This window comes from Nothoprocta perdicaria, unplaced genomic scaffold (assembly GCF_003342845.1).
Source record: "Nothoprocta perdicaria isolate Ctin4 unplaced genomic scaffold, notPer1 scaffold_10, whole genome shotgun sequence".
Lineage (NCBI taxonomy): Eukaryota > Metazoa > Chordata > Aves > Tinamiformes > Tinamidae > Nothoprocta > Nothoprocta perdicaria.
Genome location: NW_020454094.1, coordinates 8536353 through 8550513, shown reverse-complemented (window position 1 = coordinate 8550513; position 14161 = coordinate 8536353). Strand labels below are relative to the sequence as shown.

The following is a 14161-nucleotide window of genomic DNA, read 5'->3' as shown; positions in this document are numbered from 1 at the left end:
GTCGATCAGGCGTTACAAAAACCTCAGGGCAGAAAAGGAACGTTTTTCTGCCCCAGAAGTTGACAGAGAGAAGGAACCAGCCGCAGGAAAGCAGTCAATCTTACCCTCGAAGGCTTCCAGAAGTCACAGCAGCAAAGTTCCTGCCCTCCATAGCACGCCGGTACACTCCTCTCTTCTCATTTACGCGCCGCTTTATCCCCTCCCAAGATCAACAGCTTCGCGCACAGTCACGCAGAGACGACATTCACCTACGAAACCCAAGCTGCTTCGTGGGGTGAAATGGGCATTGTATCCCTGTAAATTCACTGCCCTTCCTGCCTGCCATGCACGGTCCCGGTAACTAAACTTGCTCCAAGTTCCCTATTTCTTCAGTGACCAGGCTTGGCTCCTTGCCAAATTCTTTCCTCTCTCTCTTTTCTTTTTTTTTTTTAATTCTGTTTCCTGTTGATAATGGAGAGTGTAGTAGCTCCCTTAAAATAAAATGCCCAGGACAGCAAGCTATGATAAACTAAAGCAGAAAAGCAAAGCAGCGCGGGCTGTCAAAACCGCTTTAATTCCAGAGACAACTGTTGCTCTTTACCTACCTCCTGCCGATGCAGAAGCTTTCAAAAGGAAACCAAGAGGGTTCAAGAGCCCAACATATCAAATTGCTTTGAAAAAGGATGAACTTGGTAAGAGATCCATTTCCCAGAAACTCTCTGCCTGTATTCCCAAAGTTAGCCAGGATTCTTTAAGCACATGGAGAATATCCTACAAGCTGATCTCAAGGCTCCACCTAGTCCCTTTTCCAACAGCTGCGAGGAGCGAGCGCTGAGACAAAACCCTCGGTTGCATAATTCAACCACAGAGCTTCCTCTGGGCAGTCAGCAGACAGCTTATGCGCCAAAATGTAAGGGTTTAAACTCATCCCTTACACAAGGACCTCCCCTCCGCCTCCGTGACACCAGCATGGCCTCACGGACAGTGCCCAGCGGCCACGGTGGCCTCCTTGCCTCTTGCCCTCAGAGTAAACCCAAGCCTCAGTACCTTCCCACTCGCTTCAGGAGACCCCACTCAAATCTTATGTCAAATACAGAGATCCCTCACACCACAGTGTCCCCCATGTGCCCCTCTCCCAGTGTTTTACCTCCCAGTTACTCTGGAAAAATACAACTAGGCCAACTACAACTCCAAGCAACTTTCATGGAGCAACTTTCATACTCACTTGTGAGTATTCCGAGATGACCATGTCCTTCCCTATGAGATGTCAACAGAAACACCTGCCTGGAACATGCTAATTTATAACAGATAGCAAGAGAAAGCCTATTTATTATAAAAGTTCTGTATGTATTTCTCTCTCTCAGTTTTCTTTCATCTGTTATGTTTTCCCATTAGATTTGTGCGAACACTATTAGAATTTCAGTCCTACACACAAATACATTAATCAGCTGATTTAACCTAAGAACATGAAAGTCAAGGGTTTGTCAAAGAGCAATTTCTGGAAAATACGGTTTACTTAAGTCCCACTTATGGAAAGCCTCTGGAAGGTCCTGGGCAGGGCAGTGGCAGTTGCCTAGTGGCCATGAAGGGATGAGGAGTAGAGAGGAAATAAACAGGAACTTTTTACATTGTTAGTCATTTCTGAAGGAAGAACAGGAGCCTGTGTCCCTCTGCACTGATGCCAGGGTTGTGTTTCAAAGCTCCACCTATTTCAGGTAACATTAATTGAATCTGATTTCTACTTTCAACATAAAGGATTCACACAAACAACTGACATGGAACAAAGGAAATCATCTCCTCAACAATAAAGTCATTTTCAGAAACCTGTGAACAGAGAAGCATCTAATTTGAAGAGAAATTTCCCCTTCAATGGTCATTTCTCATGTTCCTGCTATCTACACCCCACCTCAACAGTCACTCACTGCAAGTAATGCTTTTTTTTTCCCCCCCTTATGGTAAAAGAACAAGGATCTATATGAATTTCAGTTCTTCCACAATTTCAAGAAATTGTTATTCTTGCTTTCTTGCTTTATTCTGGAGTTTTGTGGGTTCTTGGTTTTTTTTCTTTCATTCATCACACACTACTCCCAAACTTTCTGTCTTTGCTGCTAACTTGATGCTACCCTGTTCCTACTTTCACCCTGGCCTCAGCCATTTTCTCCTTCCTATTTTTAGGTCCAGCTCATTCTTTTGAAAAAAGAGTAGATCTAATTGAAAAAACAAGTGGCCTTGTGTCCTGCTCTTTAGGGCTGACAGCAGCTCATGGCTAAGGTGCTTTGTTTTTCATGCTCTTTTTCTTTGTCACTGAAATCCTGATCACCTCTATTGGTCAAGTCTTCTCCCCTCAGCTACTTTCCCCACAGATTTCAGTGAATCCACTCATGCAAGCAAAGTTCAGCACACGAGGAAGCACTTAGAAGTGTGAGAGTGATTCAGTATCATCAGCTAAGTTCTGAGGTCCCTTGCACTTACATCAGACATAGCTCCCTGGAAAACATCTTTCCCAAAGATCACACCACTTGCTTGCTCCTATACAAATACCTGAATACATCAGGGATGGTTCCCACCTTCAAAGTCACGGTGTCCAAATTTCAGTGCTTGCATAGGGACCTATGCTGGGCGAGACAGTCAGTCAACGTGAGACTGGCCTACACTTGGGGGAGATGGAGCACCCTCCACGCTTGGCTCACTGCATTCAGTCTCTCTCCATCCGTGGTAGTAGAATCTCAAACACCAAGCACCCATGCTGACCTCTAATTTAGGTGCTGTAATCTATGAACTAACTCATATTCTGGGTGCAGGCCGATGAAGTGAAACAGCAGAACTTTCTGTCTATAGCAGTCTATATACTAGCCTATAGTACCTTTCTATCTATAGTAGCAAGGCAGAAGTTCAATTGCTGTGCTCTCCTGTAGCCCCGCACCTTCCTTCCAGTTTGGCACTGCTATACCTCTGGAAATAAAGCATTCACGTTGTGGCTTTTTCCTTAAACAAGAGCTGTGTACTTGGGCGAATAACTGCCTCCATAGCTTAGTGCTTCACCTTTGAAGGAAATGAATCCTTATCTTTCCCTGCCACAAAAGGCTGGTGTAGAGTGGGACGGGTTAAACTCCTGCACTTTGAACATTATTCTAGAGCTGCAGCTGGCAGAATGACTTCCAGTCATTCAGTCTCTGCTGGATTTCAAGGCTGATCAAGACGCTAAACCGAGGACTCGATGTCAGTGGTGTTTAAGAGATACCCTTAGCCCACCCTCAGGATCAGACTCTCCATCCTTCCAAAGAGCAAACCTCCCAAAGCCAGAGACTGCGGAGCACACAAGAGCCAGACTTGCCTGATAACTACGGCAGCACTGGGTAGCTTAATATGCTTCCAAACAACCAGAGGGGATGGTTTAAGGACTGAAAGAAATCCCTGGAACACCTTGGAACATCCTGCAGTGCAGACAAAGTAAATGCCAGTCCTTTCAATCAGGCCTCCCTAGGTCAGTGCCATCAAAACTGCTTTCAACCAACCCCAGCTGACCAAGGGCTTCTCTTTATGGGGTGTGATGACAAGCAAACATCATTTGGGACCCACAGGCAGGTCTGTTATTGACATTAGAGCCTTCAAGAGCTGCAAGGGGGTCAAGATGGGCATTTTGCCTTGGCTGCTCATACAGGAGACTTTCCCCATCCTGTTGCTGTTGAAAGTCATGCTGTTGAAAGGATGCTAAGGGATGTAAGGCTGAAAGGAACAGCTGGAGATCCTGATGTCAATCCCGTGAAAATCAGAGAACTTACAGTGCAGTGCGGGAGGACCCACAAAACATCCTACTTACAAATTGCTGTAGGCCACAAAACACTGGGACAGTAATAAAACAAGGAACAGAAGATCAAAAGTCCCCAAAAGCCTGTAGTGTGTCACAGGCAAGGGCAGGGAAGTTGAAGAACACTGACAGCATCCTCAGTCCCAACAGAGAATGTAATAACTAAGGCTGGCCACTGGCAGCAGAAGGCACACACAGACTCCACTGCAGAGCAGAGGAAAAAAGAAATCCCAAAGCTGCCTGTTACTATGACCAGGCTGCGAGATGAAAATGACAGGGACACAGGCAGGCAGCCTTTTGAAGTGACCAGAGAGGAGGATCAATTACTGTCAGAGCAGCCTTGCCTGTTGGAAGCTACTCAGCCAAACTCATTTAACTGCTCCTCCAAAGAACTGACTCAAGTTCTGATGGAAATTGGTTGAAATTCAAAGTTACGTAATTTGGAGAGGTGCTGCAAACCCCTCTGAGCGTACATCCAGCTGCTTGCATGCAATCTGAGCTAGTCTGGTGAGCAGCTTCAGCAGGTCCATAGGGAAATACTCCCATATTTCATTTATAATCCCAGCACCCGGTAAGAGAGAGGGTGCCAAATGGAAACAAGTCAGAAAAAATAGTTTCAGTGGGTGTGTGCAGATTAATATGACTCATACTGCTCAGGATTCGGTAGAGTGCCACTTACCTGCGGCAGGAAAGGAGCGTGTGCAGCAAAAATGCCCTTTCTCTCTCAGAGCCCCTCACTCAGCCCTTAAGAAGAACAGGATCAAAGAACAGGATCATCTACAAAATCCACAGAAATGCACAAAAGAAAACAGCAACTTGTTTTGGTGCCTCTCAGTCTCTTCTTCTTGGCACCACCACAAGCAAGTGGGATCCTTTCTGATGTTTTAAAACTGAATTAAAACAGTCTGTCTTCCCCCTTCGCAGTCTATGAGCAGAGTTAAGGAGATTTTGGTTAAAGAGCATTCGTATGCATGCAGCAGTTCAAATTACACTGAAGGGGGATAAAGTTTGTGCTCGGTGCTGTTAGGAAGGAGATCTGAGTTTATCCTTTCAGAAGGGTCTGTTTCTCCACAATTTTTGTGTCTTGTGTTTATGGGGTCTCCCCTGACCAACAATTTTCATTTATCCTGGCAGGGAAGGGGCTGGTCGATGGGGAGGAGCTCTTGTAGGTACATAAACCATTTGCTGTGATCTTGGGGAGCCTTAGGTGATTTAACAGTCACCAAAGTCTTTAGGAATTGATGGAGATCCATCTGTGACAGGATTAAATTCTTGGAATATAAATAGGTGTCTCTTCATTTGCCTGGGATTATGCATATGCTTGACTATATAGGGAAAGAATATCGAATAACCCGCCTCTGCAGCCAAACCCAGGTGTGTCCATGCTGCCTTTAGCACATATTTCCTAATCATCTTCAGTGAACAACATGGAATCACGGGATGGGAGGAAAACCTTGGGAGGGCTCATTAAAAGCTGGTCGTGTCTATGTGAATAGAAAAACCAGTAGCTGAAGGTAAAGCAAGGGCCCAGCCTCAGATTGAAGTGCCCTTTGTAACAGGGGTATTTCACAAGACCTCCTGCTGGTATTCGCAAGCCAGTAGCTGCCACAAACTCATGCTGTGTCTGCTGGCATTTCAGACTGTCACATTGGCACTCCTTGGATGCACATCAAAATATAAGAGCATGCACCTGAGGAAGAAGGATAGCCCTCGGTGGGACCCACTGCTTGCAGGGAAGAGAAAATCAACCTATGCAGAGCCAGCAAAAAGCTTAACACGTGTTAAGAGAGGTTGGGAGGCAAAGGAGGACAGAGCCAGAAAGGAACAGCCCTCTCCTAAGACAAGGTCCAAGGACCTAGTTTATTGAGAAGAAAGAATCTGGCTCCCCTTTGAAATACCTGTATTTTCCAAGGTAGTCAAAAATCTTAAATGGCTACTCTAATACTTACTGGCATAAATATGTACAAAACTATTAATTTCCCTGCAGATTCCCTGAAAGGAAAGCGCACAACATTTTTTTCAGCACTTTGCACTCGAACTGCAGAATCCCCTCTCTGCTAAGCAAGCAGGAGGCAACGCGGCTCGGCCAGCACGGCACAGGCATGCCAGGGCCTGGCACTGACAACCTCTGCTTTTATTCAGTACAAGTTTATTTTATGTAGGATTGTTCCGTTCTCTGCTCTCCAGGTGTTTGAAGGAAACGCGTGTTCCTTTGCACTTGCACAGCTGAGAACAAAGACCTGCATTATTCTCATCTCTGTGCACACAGACAGGCTTTTAAGCAGCAAATTCCCATTAACTTCAATGCAAGTTTTGCACATAAATCCCTCTGCAACCCAATGAAAGAGAGGAATAATTTGATGGGTGTACAGGGCCTTCCAGATAAGATGGCAGTGTTAAGTAGGACATGTTCTTCTCCCAGAAGCACGACAACAATTTAAAAAACACTACCTGGAGGGGGAGAACACAGCAGCAGCTCTTAGGTCAGGGAGAAATCCAGAGCATAAGGTGTTAGGGGAACAGCTCTGATCTGAGGTTAACCACTTCTCTCATTGGGATGTGATGCAGATCACAGAAGATCCTTACGTAATCAAGGAAATGCATGGAGAGGGAGGCAGGATTTCAAGTCCAACACACTACTCCCAGTGTCACCGTTTGTCATAGCGTGTTTGGTTTCCGTGTGCTGCCAGCAAGATGAGACTAGCTGGGAACCCTGCAAGGAGAAAAGGCATCTATCTGCTCTTTCTGATAAAATCACAAAGGTTTTCCCAGTGCATCTCCGGGAGGCTGCAGCACGCAGCCTGGAGCTAGGAATGTGCTAATGAAGGCACACAACAGAAAAACTTAACCAAAGAATCACGGAGATGAAAGGGAATTCTGTGAGGTAGCGACAGTACCATGTGGCACTAAACACCTAGGCAGGGGCAAGTAAAGACAGGGATTTTCTTAACAAGGGAATGGAAAACGCGGTGGCAATCTGGCTTGGTGTGGCACAGATGGAACTGCAACCTTTGCTCGCACCTCCTCTGCCCTAGGAAGGGAGCAGGACACAGCAGTCATCTTGCAGAATTTTCAGATAAAGACATGACATCCCAACTGAAAATAAGGGATTAAAGATACATGCTACACTCAGGCTATTGCAGCCATCAAGAATCTGTGTCGTTAAGCATAAAGTCTTTTGTGTCTCTTGTTATATTAGGTTTGGAGGTGTTTTTGTGTTCCACTTTCCACTATGTACAAATCTGCATTTTTGACTTTCGGACAACCTTGATCCTTGGCAAGCGGGGCAGCATTCCTCATGGCAGACGTGGTGCATCCCAAACCCACAGTTTGCAACATCTTTCCCACAGCCTTGCTCCGGATTAGATTTCTACCCCAGTACCCAGAGTGTGGAGCTGCCAGTTGAGGCCAGTTTGACAGCTAATATTACAGGGCTCGAGTGAAGCAGAAATGCCTTCTAAGAGCAAGTAGTATCTGGACAAGTTCCCTGTATGAAGAAAAGTAGTAGAAAACACATGTAATCCCCATGGTTATTTGCAACTGTAGTAGCAACAGAAATGTAATCAGAACAGAATAAATGCCCTGTACGTGTAAAGCATAATTCATCCTAAAAAAGAGAAAAATTGGATTAGCTCTGGGGTGGAGAGTGGCACGCAGGTTCAAAGGGTTTCGATATGGGTCTGAGGGCTCTTTGAATGTCATCTGCTGAAAAGGGAGTGTTTGCTCAGAAGGACACAGCTTCATTCACGTGGACACGGATTTGTCCCATGCTGAGACTGATATTTGGGACGTAGGAGAAAAAGCCACATAAAACACAAAGGGGTCAGGCAGTGTCGCAAGTGAGTTTGTATAGCCCATTTGGGAAGACAGTTACCTTATTTTAATTAAAAATGGTGAGAATATTTTTTTTTTTTTTTGTAAACCAAATAAAGAAAAGCACTTCTTAGCCTGGCTGGCCTATGTGCAGCACAGCTCTATGGTTAACCAGGAGGGAAAATTTTGGTGATAATTTAGAAAATGATGATTCTTTCCAGAACAAGCAGCCCCAATCAAAAATAAGGTCTGGTGATCTAGTACCTAGCAAACCTCTTCGGTGTGTGGCCAGATAGTGGGTAGCAGGTCTACACCTTGAGAGTCCCCAATAGGTTTGTGACATGAGGCAACCGTCCCAGAGAGACATGACATGTAAACAGACCAAAGTGGATGTTGCTTCATTAATCTACCTCTGGAATGACACTGTAGGATTATTTCAGCTTATACAGTAAATATGATTTCAAAAGTTCTGAAGTAAAGACAATGGCTGTAAAAAGACAAATGGCTGTAAGACAAATTCCAGGGTTCACAGGGTGGCAAAGGAGGCACCCAGGAAAGAAATTCTGCAGGTTTGTTTGGCTTAGGCTGTATCATAGGGTATCTATAGGAGTTATTGTTCATTAGTGGTGTAAGGGTTTTGAAACTATTTCATGAAGGCTGGTTTCAGTCTCCTGCTCATTTTACAAGTGTCCTACAATTTAGATGGTGTTTTTTTCCATTTTTGGTTCATATTTCTAGTGTTTTGTTTGTTAAAGAAATGATGAGGGACCTCCCTGGTGCCTCTTACAAACATTGGAAGAAGAGACACAAAGGAAGAAGTTGGTGCAGACAAGGCATTCACATACAGAAAAAAAAGTTTAGAATCATATTAGTAAAACAGCCTTGAAGTCCTACCTAGGCTGAAAGGCAGACACACTTCTTGGTAATTATAATCAAAATGAAAAGTACTGGAAACCAGCGAGTTTGACGTGGCTGCTTCCAGATAAGAGCTTGTATTTCAATTGCTGCAGTCTCAGGGCTCCTCTCACATTCATAGGTAACTTTAACACAGGCAGTTGAAGCATTTGTTTGTCTTGCAGCTTAAGAGGATGTTACTCAGAGCAGTCAGGGTTTACAGGCCCCTGAATAAACACAAACCACCATCAATTTCAGCTTCTGCTTGCATGACATTTCCTATAAATACTGGCAACCCGGCAGATGTGCAGTTGTGTGGTTGACCTTTCTACGAAAGTTCAGCCTTTGAGAAGGGCTTGAGATCGTAACTGCTCCAGCCCTCCCACTCCTATAAACGTGAGTCAGAGCCTTAGAAAGAAACCCTGTGAGGTGGAGACCAGGTCCTCCAAGTCTACACTGCACAGCACCAAGAGCAGAGGGCTTTCCTCTGCCTGCAGCAGAGAGAACAGGGAGATCCATCCTTATTAGGATCAAATACAGCAACATGTTGCTACCAACCCTAGTTTAAGCAAAAGCATTGGTCGTGTTCCCCTTAGTCTTGTATCAGCATCCTTTAGTGTTTAAAATTGCTGTTGAAAAATTGAAGCTGTTGATTCAAAATGGAAAAGTAAATCTTATGTGTTCAGGAAGTGAAATGCCAGGTAGAGAAAGTAACGTGCCTGACTGCCAGCAGCAGTCAGCTAAACTACATTCAATGGCTGTTATCAAAAGGCAAGTGAAAAGACAGGGAAGGTCTTAATGTTAAACTCCTAGGAAATCCAGATGGTCACTGAAATTGTAACCCCCAGTAGCTAAGAGCCCCAATAAACTAAGGATCACATGAATAATGCAGTAGGAAGGAAGCAATGAGATGAAAGTGTAATAGTGTAAATCAGCTCTCCAGGCAAGCGGGAAGCTCCACGTGCCCCTGGACTAAGTCAGGGAAAGTAACAAGCATCTTTGTTCATGTAGGGGTTATTACTGGCCCTGTCGCTTCGGGAACACTGTTAAACTGCACTGTTCACACTTTTGAGGTGGGGAAGGGTGTTTTAGGTGTTCTGCAGGATCTACAGGCAGTAGAAGTCACCCCTCCAAGCTTTCCAGCCTTAGGGCACTAACAAGCCTGGGCATCTCAGGTGGATTTACCTCATCACCATCATACCTGCTTAGACACGTACAAGAGCCTCATCCTGCTCTCCGTGCACCTGCAGTCATTGGTGACCCCAGCCAACATTAATGCAGTAACAGTCAGTCCTAGATGGGACCAGCAGTGTGAGGAACACCAAGGTCTCCCAGACTGACCCTGTCACATCCAGTGCACGCAGCGTGCGTGACCATGAAGCGCGTGGTAGCCCTTGTAGTTGGATCACACTGGGGATCTCTCTGGTCACATGAGGAAGGAATAATTGTTCCCAGTGAAAATGAAAGCAAGTGTCCGCTGTTTCAATCCCAGCAAATACCATGTTTTACTTTGACATCTCCAGATTAACATAGTTCCCTTCCTTTTTTCCTTTTAGATTTTTTTTTTTTTTTTTTTTTTGTTTTTTTATTTTTTTTTTTTTTTTTTTTTTTTTTTTTTTTGAATAAGCTAACGACTGAAATCAAAGCTATAGTGCAATACATTACACATTTGACTAGGAACAGACCCACACAGAATTTTTATAAGAAAAACATAACTTCCTATAAAAAAACAAAACCTCCTCTCTTCCTTGAGAGGAAGAGGAGCATCTGTAATGTGAGTAGCAGCATATTTTCTCTGATGGTTTGCAACCAAATTACACTGATAGAGACACTATCACCAATAGTACGGCCTTAACCTATCCGTCAATCTAATTTTTCAGCTAATATCTCATTTGCAAAGGTATTCATAAGGATACTGAAACAAAGAGGGCCCTGCAACTGGGAGCCTCACCTAACGAATCTCCTGCTGGCTTTGATGGGACCTTTGTCTGCATCAGGATGCCTGAACAGTCACCTCCTCATGGACAGAGAGAGCAGTGCTCTGTGGTGCAAATCCTCCCTCCGCACATGGATGAAGTGATTTAATCGTGGGTTAATCATGGACAGAGAGCCAAACAGGCATCAGATATGGGGTAATGACCTAAGATATACAAGGTTTCTAAGTAAGAGACACGTATTCTCTACTCTGGCCTTTCCCTCTCCAATTTTAAAGGTAGCAAGACCATTATTTTCACTTAGTACACAACAGACCACAAAACAACACTCATTAATTTGATCATCCATCTAGCTGGAGCGTATCTTTTCCAGAAATAGCCAGTTACAATGCAAAAACCTTTATGAAAGAGGCAAGACCCAGCGTTTCTTTCAAGTCTTCACTGTTAAACCAAAATGCAATTGCCAGCACCAAGCACAGGGAGAGTACTGAACCCCCAGAGAAAGCTGAGGCCTGCCTCTCTCTCCAGAAGAGAATATAATTTCTTCAGAAATTACCAACAGAGACATAAATTCACAGCCAGGAGAGTGAACACGTGCCTTCCCACTGATTTTGGAAGGCGTTGGTCCCAACTTACTTAAATTTTCATGTGTCACTGACATTACGAGACTGTCACTACCTAAAGAACAGTGCGATCACAAGACTCGCTCTCAAAAAACAGCACTTACAGGTGCAGAATAATCCACCATGCTGAAGCAAAACAACACATAAGTAGCTGAAATCAAGACCGCCCCCCAGTTTTTACCCTTTTTTTTTGTAGTTTGCATGTAGAAATCGGCCTACCTGGCTGCTCCGTGTCTCCTCCTCTATCTCGAGCAGTTTGTCCAGACAAGCATGAGCGATTTTTTCGGCACCATTCGCTTATTCAGTGATGAATGCCAAGCTCCCTCCGAGGCCAGCGGCGAGGCTTGCCAAGGAACACCACGCTTTCGGGGATCCGGAGGCCAGCGCGGGCCTCAACGGGACCCGCACGTCCCCAAAGTCACAGGATGTCTCCGTGTGCTCCACGTGCCGAATGAAAGCTGCAAGAGGAAAGGCAAAGTTCCTGACGGTGGGTGGAACGTGGCACCGCGTAGCACTGAGTAAATAAAAAGCAATTGATTCTTGGACTCGTATATAGCATGAGGTAGTAATGAGGAATATGCCATAAACAGGACTCTTTTATCCACAAGAAATACTTCCCACCAAGCCTACTCGTGTGTGCCATTAACAGCAGCTCATGGTGCAAAGATGGGCTCGACTTTTTGCAATCAATACATAGGTTTTCTTGGACAGCCCTCGAACACAAAGCATATTCTTCCCCAAAGGTCAGATATTTCATTATCTACTATGAGGACTAAAACATGATTAGCGTCTGTGGGATAATCCCTTCTTTTAGGTTTTTATGGCACTGAATACAACAGGACCCTGACTTAGACTTCTAGCTGCCACGGTAATGCTAATAAAACACAGAAGTTCAGCTTTTGATCCTAATTTATTTAATTCAATGCCCTCTTCGCTCAAAAAAAGTTTTCAGAGAGAATTCCAAGACAGAGGAGAGCCAGAGCTAATATAAAAATACATATATATATAAAAATACAACTACGATAGGCTACAGTATGAAAACTTAAGGCTTTTTTTTAAATCTTAATAATGGTATGTGCCAAGGCAGGGTAGCATTCCAGGTTTCCCTGTTCAGTAATACAAACTTCCAATGCTGATTCACAAGCTTTGATTTGCACTAGTAGGCATTTTTATCACCTACTTTAGGTTTGATGACATTTTCTGGCTGAAAAATTCAGAATTACTGTCAGGTTAAATAAGGGACTTTTTTAAAAAAAGAAATAGACTTTTTTTTTTTTAAAAAAAAAACTTTCCTTACAGCCTGCCAAATTACTGTCAAGTAGAAGGTTTTTTAAAAATGTAATTCAGGCCTCCCTGATCATCTTCTCTGGATTTTGTTGCAAGGAGGCTGTTTGTTTTCAGGTAGTCAGTCCCACCTCTGTTTATAGCCTATTTCAAATGAAATTTATTCCTTAATCTCCAGTACATGGATAGGTTTATACACAGTGAAAGCTTCCTGCTTCATTTCCGTTTCTTCCATTAGGTAATGGGGCATGGCTATGACTAACAGGATCATGTGAACATCTGGATAAGGAAGGAGAGCAGACACTGAAATGAAAGTCAGATCCATTTTCAGATCTGTGGCGGATTATGAGCCAGACTGTTAATACTGTTGTACTTTATTTTCTTATCCACAAAAAGGAGTAACAATTGCTCACTCCCTGAGGGGATGGAGTGGGATACATTAGTAAGAGCTATGAGGCATTGAGAATCAAGGACATCTCGGTGCAAGAAAATGCCATGTAACAAAGGGCTAGGTTACCTAAAGCTCTGGTAAAAATCGTTAAAAAAATTGGGAATCTCACCTTTTCTGGGGGATGAAGTGAAGAGCTTTTTACTGCTCACTTTTCAGTTCTTGTGTTGGTTTGTGATCAAAACAGAAAAAAAGAAGAATCTCTTCTTAAACAGAAGAACCTCTTCTTCAGGAAAAATAAAGGTGTCACAACAACACTTCAGGAGCCAGGTCTAATATCAGTAGTAATACAAAATACTCTTGTGCCAGCATTTTGAGAACTATGAGTCAGTTCGCCAGTAGGAAAACTCTTACACAAAGACTCATAATCGTTCTTGGAAGGTGCGCAGAATTATAATTCCTGTCCTTGACATTTCAGTCACTAAAATAAGAATAACTTGAAATTAACAATAGCTAATAATTTGGGACTAAAACTAGAGCTTGAGATTAGACTTTTCCAAGTATGAGAATGAAAGCCCTTTGTTTGGAGTTTAAAAGCTATTGTTTTAAGAACGATGCAGTATTTAAGGGGAAGAGAAAGGCTACATGCTGCTGCCTAACGAAAAATCATTTTGCAAGAGTTGCCACAGATTGAAGTTCCTTCAATCTCCCTTTTCTTCCCCCAAAATTTTCTCACAGCAGAGATCTCTCAAAAGTTGTTTCCCTTTATACAATATACAACAAAACTGGAAAGGGTATCCCCTCTCCTCTACCTGTCTACTGTTCTACACAGTGAAGCCCATTTTTCATTCAGAGTCATTGTTTGCACAAACTGATCCTTTTTCTCCATCCTCAGTATCTGCTTTACAAATATCTTTCTGTGTTGTGGCCTTCTCTATAGCTGTATCATGCTGGGAAAGACGCAGGGCAAAGGGGAGCTCTCTAATGATTTTCCAGGGAGAAAATCACGACATCATAACTGATGGATGTAAACGCAGAAGAAAATCAGATTTAAGGACATTGTCTTCAACAGGGAAAGCTCTTGTTTGCTTCCATTCTCTGAAGAAGTGATTCAGAAATAAATAAGTAAATATTTGCTTGTGTTTTCAATTGGATCAATTCTGTCATCTAACTTATGGTCACAGTGACACAAACAACACCAACCCAACATGAGTAGTGACAACATGCTGGAGCAGGCCTGGTTAGGCCCATTTGCAGTTATTGCAAGGCCTGGGGAGCCACCAGCTTCCCTTTTTCACACAGATATTTTCAGCAGTTGATTTTAAAACGTAGCTTCACAAACACTTGTGCTGGCACAACCCATGAGACTGTGATGCTAAGATATGGGAGGGATGAACTTAAGTAATTTCATTGCTGAAACCAGTGTCTCTTGGAAGTA

The 14161-nt window shown here is 43.6% G+C and overlaps 1 protein-coding gene across 3 annotated transcripts in view; it reads right to left on the bottom strand.

Moving 5' to 3' along the window:
- LOC112947663 (phospholipid-transporting ATPase ID-like) overlaps positions 1-11397 on the bottom strand; it is a 78354-nt gene extending 66957 nt beyond the window's left edge. Inside the window, exon 1 of one of the 3 annotated variants that reach the window (XM_026039800.1) lies at positions 11271-11397. The gene's annotated coding sequence lies outside the window, so the exon portion shown is untranslated. Of the gene's footprint in view, positions 1-104; positions 245-584; positions 749-11270 lie in introns of those variants that run through there. The other 2 variants (XM_026039804.1, XM_026039792.1) reach the window with 2 other exon arrangements.
- Between the last annotated feature and the right edge of the window lie 2764 nt (positions 11398-14161).